This window comes from Buceros rhinoceros, unplaced genomic scaffold, assembly GCF_000710305.1.
Source record: "Buceros rhinoceros silvestris isolate BGI_N320 unplaced genomic scaffold, ASM71030v1 scaffold11906, whole genome shotgun sequence".
NCBI classification, from domain to species: Eukaryota; Metazoa; Chordata; class Aves; order Bucerotiformes; family Bucerotidae; genus Buceros; species Buceros rhinoceros.
In genome coordinates this window covers 6123-13688 of record NW_010416997.1, presented here as the reverse complement: position 1 = coordinate 13688, position 7566 = coordinate 6123, and positions in this window count along the sequence as shown.

Genomic DNA, 7566 nt, shown 5'->3' with positions numbered 1-7566 from the left:
ACAAGGGCACACAAGGTCCTTCCCCACGGCAAGGGGGTGCCCGTGAAAGAGTCCCTGCTCTACCTCTGGACATCACAGACCCGGGCATGGGGCGGCTGGGACCTGCCAAGAACGGGAGTCCTGCAGGGGTGCACAGGGAAAAACATCTCCAGTCTCACACCTTCCTCTCAAGGAGGTGGCATCCTAGAGCTCTCCCCTCGGCTGTGGACAGAAGAATAACTTACTTTCTTGTCTCTCCAGAAAAAAAAAGGCAATAGCCAGTCTTCTTTAGTTTCCTGTCATTTCGTTGGCATTTCTCAGGGGTTTTAGGAATGCCAGGCTGGCATTACCTTGATGACAATGTAAACTTTCTCTGTACATGAGCTAAATGAAACAGGTTTCATCAGTAATAGCTTTCTTTTGTGATGGGTAGGTTTTGCACGTATTTTCTTTTAATTATATCAGAGAAAAATAAATTATGGTGATGACTAATCATGGACACAAAGCACTTTTTCTTTTTCTTTTGAAGAATTCTTCTGACATGGAGATAGAAAATGACAAGTGCATTTTTATGTTAATTATGGCCATGTGAGTTACCCCAGATAGATGGCACAACAACAATGCTAAAATCCACCACAGTGGTGGTTGCTTTTTTTCTGAAACCTAGCACAGGAACAGTGTCTACAGTACCATAGACATTGGGATATGTTTCTTCAAGGTTCAGATTAGAAGTAAGGGCTCTCTGCTGCGCTAGCAGGAACACCAAAACTAGTTAACTTTCGCCTGGTTTAAATGTTTCACAGATTAAACTAACCAGTGTAACTGCACCATGATGCAATTTTCTATTTCTGTGAACATAACAAATTGGTCTTTAGTCAGATACCTCTCAGACTGAAATGCAAGCCTGTCTCCAATTCAATTGCCACCATACGTACTCTTTTCTGTTTTAACTCTGCAAAATAGCATTTTGCAGCTATCAGTGAAAACTGTCCATCGAAACACGGCACAATACTTCTCCAATTAGGACAGCTTTTTGTCTTAGAATATGATTTATAAGCACATTGTGGTTGCTACACAAAGGTCTGTTCAAAATGGGAAGAAAAAGTAGACAGAAAATGATGCTGCAGAATAAAAAACTGTCCTTCTGTGAGGAACTTGAAGTTTCGTTTGTGGGTGTTACCCTGGCGGGCAGTTAGCAAGCTGGTTTGGAGGTCTTGCAGGCTTGTTTCCTTTAGGAATAAATCAAGAGTGTGAGTGTGGAGTGCCCTCTGGTACCATCCCATTTTAATTCTTGAAGACTTTTCTCCATGAATCCATCAGAAGCAGGCTTCAGGAAGCACTTGTCTTGCCCAGAACCCCCCCAGCCTATCTTTCTAATTAATTCTGTGCCCAGACACTGGGACCAAAGTTGGAATTTACAGCTGAGACAATCTCAGCTCAAGTAATGCCAAAAGACTCAGGTCTGTCCATCCCTCTATTGCCACTAACTGCATCCTGCTGTTCCTAGGATTGCACTGTGCCTGATGCTTTTCTGACCTCATAGCGTGCTACATCAGGGTTAGATCACCAAAAAAAAAATATTTATAAGTTTTGCAGAGGTTTGCAGACAGGTAACTGCTTATGACAGCATGGGAAGAAACAAGAGGACACTACTGAAATGGAGAAGAAGGAGAAAGGAAATAGACTGCTTTTTCAGAAGCATCTGATCATCTGATTGCCCAGTCTAGCATCAGACTGTACCCTGCACCCTGACTGACTGCTCCATCTCAATGTGATGACCATGACTGTTTCCCTTATAGTCTGGTGACTTTTTTCTTTTCTGCACAAACAACAGCTTGTCCATCATATACACACAGACTAAGTATTTTAGCACTGCTCAAGCTTTGTCACGCACTCCTTGCCTTGGGCCATAACCCATGTCTGCTTCCTACTGTCTTTGTATAAAAGAGCATTTATTAAACTCTCTGGTACTGAGTTTGAAAGAAGTGAGCTCACTGTCTTTAGCCAGGTCTGTGATTACCAACAGATCAAAGATCTGTCAGACAAAAATTATGATTTCTAGGCAGTCACCCAAGATATGAAAACAGACAGAAACTTCTACAGGGAATGAATCAATCCTCATCATCACCATAGGTAGAAGGTGCAAAAACAGAATCATCTGACATTCACTTAAGAACAATACAGGTTCTTTTCTATGTTTCTTGAATAACAGTAACTCACATTTACAGGAATACATTAGAAAGCCTATTTTTCTTTTTTTCCACCAAGTAATGGCACTCACATGCACAGCTCCTGGGCCTGATTCATCACTGTATTACTTCAGCTTTATTTCAGGGACTCCATTTATAGTGCTGCAACAACATGGACTATGAGCCCTGTCTGTGACACTCTCAAAAAGAAAACGGTGGGATGGACTTCTAAGAGGCTCATGGCTTAGGACTGGATTGCCTAAGTTCCTTCTTTGATGTTTCTCTGTGGAAACAGCTCCCCAGTGTCTGAGGGCTCTGCACTTCCCAAACAAACTGCTTCTTCCTACCTTATGTTGAGCAGCCAAAACACAAGGGCATTTAGCTTATTAGTTAATTCAGAAAATTCTAGTAATGTGAGAAATTGCCCTGCCCAAGAATTCCTAGCTTCTTCAGTTATTAGTTGATATTATCAATTATTATGCAGCCCGCAGTGTGCAATATGTTTTCACAGCCAAAAGAATGCCCCAGGGTCTGATTTTGCCAATAGTTAAGCATGTGGATAACTTTACTGACAGAAATACTCTCACTGAACTCTGTAATAAGACTCAGCAATCCAAGGACATAGATAAGAACTGTCATTCTGGAATATGCAACATATATGCATATTATATGCAACATGTACATTATTTAAGTCAAGCTACACAATGTACCCAGCTGTGCAGGACTCAGAAAAACAGGAAATTTTCTTTTGACCTCAGATAATTATCATATTTATTATTAACGTCACAATAACATCTTATATCTCCAACCAGCTCTCATGAGCAAAGGCACTTTATAAACATACCAAATGATTAAATCCCTGCCAAAGGAAGCTTATACACTATTTGAAGAATAAAAAATGAGAACCCCGTTAGTTTTATTCCACAATAACCAACAGGGTCTTTTAAAACCTTGACACTGTAATAACAAACTGAGGGTTTGAGTGTGATCTCTGCTACACTTGTGTAAAGCCATAGGAATGCCATTCATTTAGAGCTCAACAGAGAGGTTGAAATACGTATTGCTGGCATGAAATAAAAATACTATTAGAAGAATATTACTCAGGTTGCAATGTCAAGTACTTTGAAGCTTATGGAAAAACTCATGCACCCAGCTGCCACCTGAGACACCTCACAGTGCACAAAGTTTAACTGCCGATGAACCCAAGAAACAGCCACTTTTTCTCATTTCTTGCTTTTCCACTGACATCACCAAGGCACCCCAGCTTCTGTCAGTGGATGTACATTTTCTCCTCTACCTAATACAAAAATGGTCTTAGGTGATGATCTCATCCATATTTGCCCAGGGAAAACAGGCACGTAAAGAGTATTTAAACCGCATGGTGCAGAGACACACAAGATGGCTGTGACCAGTACTGCTCAGGTGCAGGAACAGCGTGCAGCTGTGCAGTCAAACTCACCAGTTTTGGGGCAGACTTACTGCACAATCCTCTACCTCACTGACACAATGTCACACAACCCATCCCTCCTCCCAGGATGCTGTGCCATCACTGCTCAGTGAGGTTGGCAGCCCAACACCAGCAGCTGGCTTAGCTAAATTTTATCTCTCTTAACTTACAAAAAAAAAAAAAAAAAAAGTTCAAGAAACAGTTGTTTCGCATGTGCAAATCACCATCTTTCAACTGCTCAAATCCTGGGCAAAGGGAGCTTTTCAGGGAAGCACCACCAGGCACATTCCCAACACATCCTGCCAGATTTTGGGTCCCTTACCCCAGGCACTGAGTGCTGAAGATGCTTGAGGAAACAGTAACAGATTTTGATACACAGACAAAAATCAAGGCATTTTCTGCAGAAGAAAAAGGGCCAAGTCTTTCAGGATGACATTTGCAGAGGGGTATTAATTTCTTTTCATCTTTATAGATCAGCCTGAGGCATTTATATTTGAGTCCAAACAAACTCTGAGGAAGCTGTAAACATCTGAAATGTCCTCATTCAAGAGAAAGTATTGGTCCACCTCAATAATAGACATGGACTACTGTCTGCTCTGATGGTAACTTGCAATCAGAAAAAAGCTTTTGTTCACATGCAGTAGCCTGCAAAATTTCACTTAAAACAAAAAAACCTGGGCAAGGGATTGTAAAGGTGTGTGAAAGATTGATCTTTTGTTCCTGTTTTGTATTCCCAGAAATCGGACACGTTTTCTCTTTATTTATAAACAAATATCCTGCACAGAATCTGAGCGCCACTCAATTCCTAATGCTTAAATCGAATACCAGCTCAGTGCTGGGCTTCATCATGGGCTGAATTTCTGCCCTGATGAGAGGTGCTGTGCTACATTTCTTCACAGAGAGCGAGGCTGGCCTAGAAACTCCTCAAATAAATGAATGTGGTAGAAACATGACACAGAAAATGCAATTTAGATCACTGATAGCACAGGAAATTCTAATCAATTGAGCAGTACCTGAAGTCTCACTGATCCTGACTTGGGTTTTGGTTTTTTTTTTTTTTCTGTGTTAGCAGGTCCCCAGGATACTAATATTATTCTTTACAAATGAGAAAAGTTGTCACTGCATTGAGGTATTTTTACTTTCTAGCTCTATGTCTAATTCAGAATCCTATAATATTACTGTATGCAGGGAGAAAGGATCTATATAGAGGCAGATAGTGTCTTCAAGGGGTTCAAGAGTGTTACAACCACCAGTCTGTAACTGAGCAATGCTGAACACGCACACTCAAGCATCTCCTCTGGTAGTCTCTGCTGCTGTGCTGATATATTTCATTTGAGTGTCCAACCTACCAACTGAACAGCTGATGTGTTTTCACAAATCCTGAATTCTAGTACTTCTAGTCTGGTTTTGTACAGACATCATTTCCCAGCAAAGGGGAAAAAAAGCCATCTTTTAACTATAAAAAACTTGTGCCCTGAGTAAACCAAGTGTCAGCCGTCAGTATGTTTTTCAGATGGCTTTACCTGCAGAAGGGAATTTACTCCCTACAGAGTTAAGGTCAACAGGAAAAAAAAAAGATGAAAAAAAATACTTCCATAATGCACTAAAACATGGCTTTATCAGAGAAACAGAGAAATTCATTAAAATAAAAGTCTCAGAGTTAAGCAAGGACATTGCCCATTTGGGAAGGTGGAAGATTGCGGTAGCAGGACTTCCCAAAACATTTGTGCCTCTGGCAAAATGAGCAAAGTGCTTTACCATGGTCTCCACATTATGGTAAACAGACCTCCCACATAGTATCACTTTATGTCACTGGTATCTGCAGTGCTGGAACAGCCTAGGATGGGAGAGCGCCAGCTTTTCCACGCACTTCCTGCATCCTGGGGATTGCAGCTGTGAAGCAGAGCAGGGTGCGCTTTCTGTTGCATCTCTCAAATATAGTCCTGAATGCAATTTCTGTCATTAAGAAATATTTCCTAAATGGACTCCATACCCCCACTTTCCATCTGATAATCATCTCCTTGTGTTTGTGGCAAGTCAACATCCTTCATCTTTGCCTTATGAGGAAAAGCTATGGCTGTGACCGCTCCAAAATTCCCTCCGCTCTTGCAGATCCCTATGATAACAACCAACAGAAAACATCTAACATACTTTTTTCCTTTCCTTATGGAGACAAGGAATTTACTCAAAAGAGAGCAGCTCTCATACCAGCTTTCAGTCTGTGCTATCCACCAAGTTACAGCACACACTTACCTCTTGAATTTGGCAATGAAAAAAGGAGACACATGGTGCAGCACCATCTGTTTCTAGCTGTTGGCTTGGGAGTGGAAAGGGCAGAGTTCACATACCCCAATGTCACCACATGCCACAAGAAAACACCAGTGGGTAGCCTTTATTTCCCCTTCATCTATAAGGTGTTTGGAGCAAACTCAGCCACCTTCCCGGAATGTGGTATCTTGCTAGAGTCCCAGGAGTCACTCATATGCAGTGCTGTTGCGTGATGGAGGAGTCTGGCCCCATACCCATGTTCCAATGCTGAACACGCACACTCAAGGTCTAGGGGCCACCGTACTGTGCTTAGCAATTTGTTCCACCATCTTCACTCAGGCAAAGCTTTCCGTGATTTATAGCAGTGAGGAGAAAGGGCCTAAGCTGTAACCTTGTTTAAATGTTCACATGCAATTGTTTTTCCTGGAGCTTTGAATAGTGTCATCACACTTCTCAACAGCGAAAAAAATTTTAATGACCTTTTCAGAGGAGCTAAAGAAATGCTCTCCAGACACATGGTTGTTAAGCTCGGCTTCAGTTTTGCTAGCAGAGCTGCCTCTGGTGACCACATTTTCTATCTCTCCCCACCTTCCTCCTCACCCCTCAGAGAAGGGTCAGTGCCCTATGATGGTGGATGGCCCCTAAGAAAGGCTGCTGCCTCACACCTGCCTTTCCTGTTAGCGGTGGCAGAGTGATGGGTACTCTATTGAGAGGACCTGAGGAAGCCATGCAGAGCTGTATCCACATGGAGGCAGGGAATGGAGATGGGGAATAAGGACACCTGCTAGGAAGTGGCAAGAGGACAGCAGTGGTATTTTCTTCTTCCTCTCATATATACCTTTCCTAAAGCGAACTACAACACACCAAGTCTGTGAGACTCATGCTGTTTTTCACTGTGAAAACAAAGAGCAGGGAGGTTTGGGAGGCTGGGAGAAAGAGTTGATTTAGGAAACGTGAGACAAACCACCAAGAGTAATAGGGAAAATATTAAGGGTAAGAAAATGAAAGAGATGCAAGAAAGGACCACAAAGCTTAGGAAAAGGTCTGTGGAAGAATAGTAGCATGAAAAAGGACAGGAAAGAGAATGGGGAAAGAGAAAATTATGGCTACAACAACAAACAGGAAAAGTTGGAAGATATTTTTAAGGTGGCCATAGGGCAGTTTGAAAGGGTGTGAGTGGGAAAAAGGAAATGCAAGAAGGGGAACCAGCAAAATGAGCTACGCAATGCTGTCACACAGAAAATGGAAAGCAAAGTACTAACGTGCACCCAGACATTGAAGTTAACCTTGACCTTACCAGAGCAAAGGGGACACGGATACCACAGGACACAATTTCACCCTTTGTGTTAAAGGCACAGATGTGTTGTGTGAGAAAGATGTGATCACTCCTAAGAGTACAGTTTTCCTTCCTAATATCTCCGTAGCTTCTGAAGGAATTCAGTACCTCACACTCCTATACTATAACATGAAGCAGGTTACAATTTTTTCGGCTGTAAAGGGGGATATTCCACCACCCCCCACCCCAACTTTCCCCTATACACCTCAAGCCTGTCCCTACAAACACAAAGAATTTATTCTTCCCTTTATAAATTACTTTACCAGCTGAGGAACCAAAATGGCTGCCAGGCACCCCAGAAGCCCAGGACCTCTGCCCCGTCCCAGCGAGGACTGAAACAAGGGAAG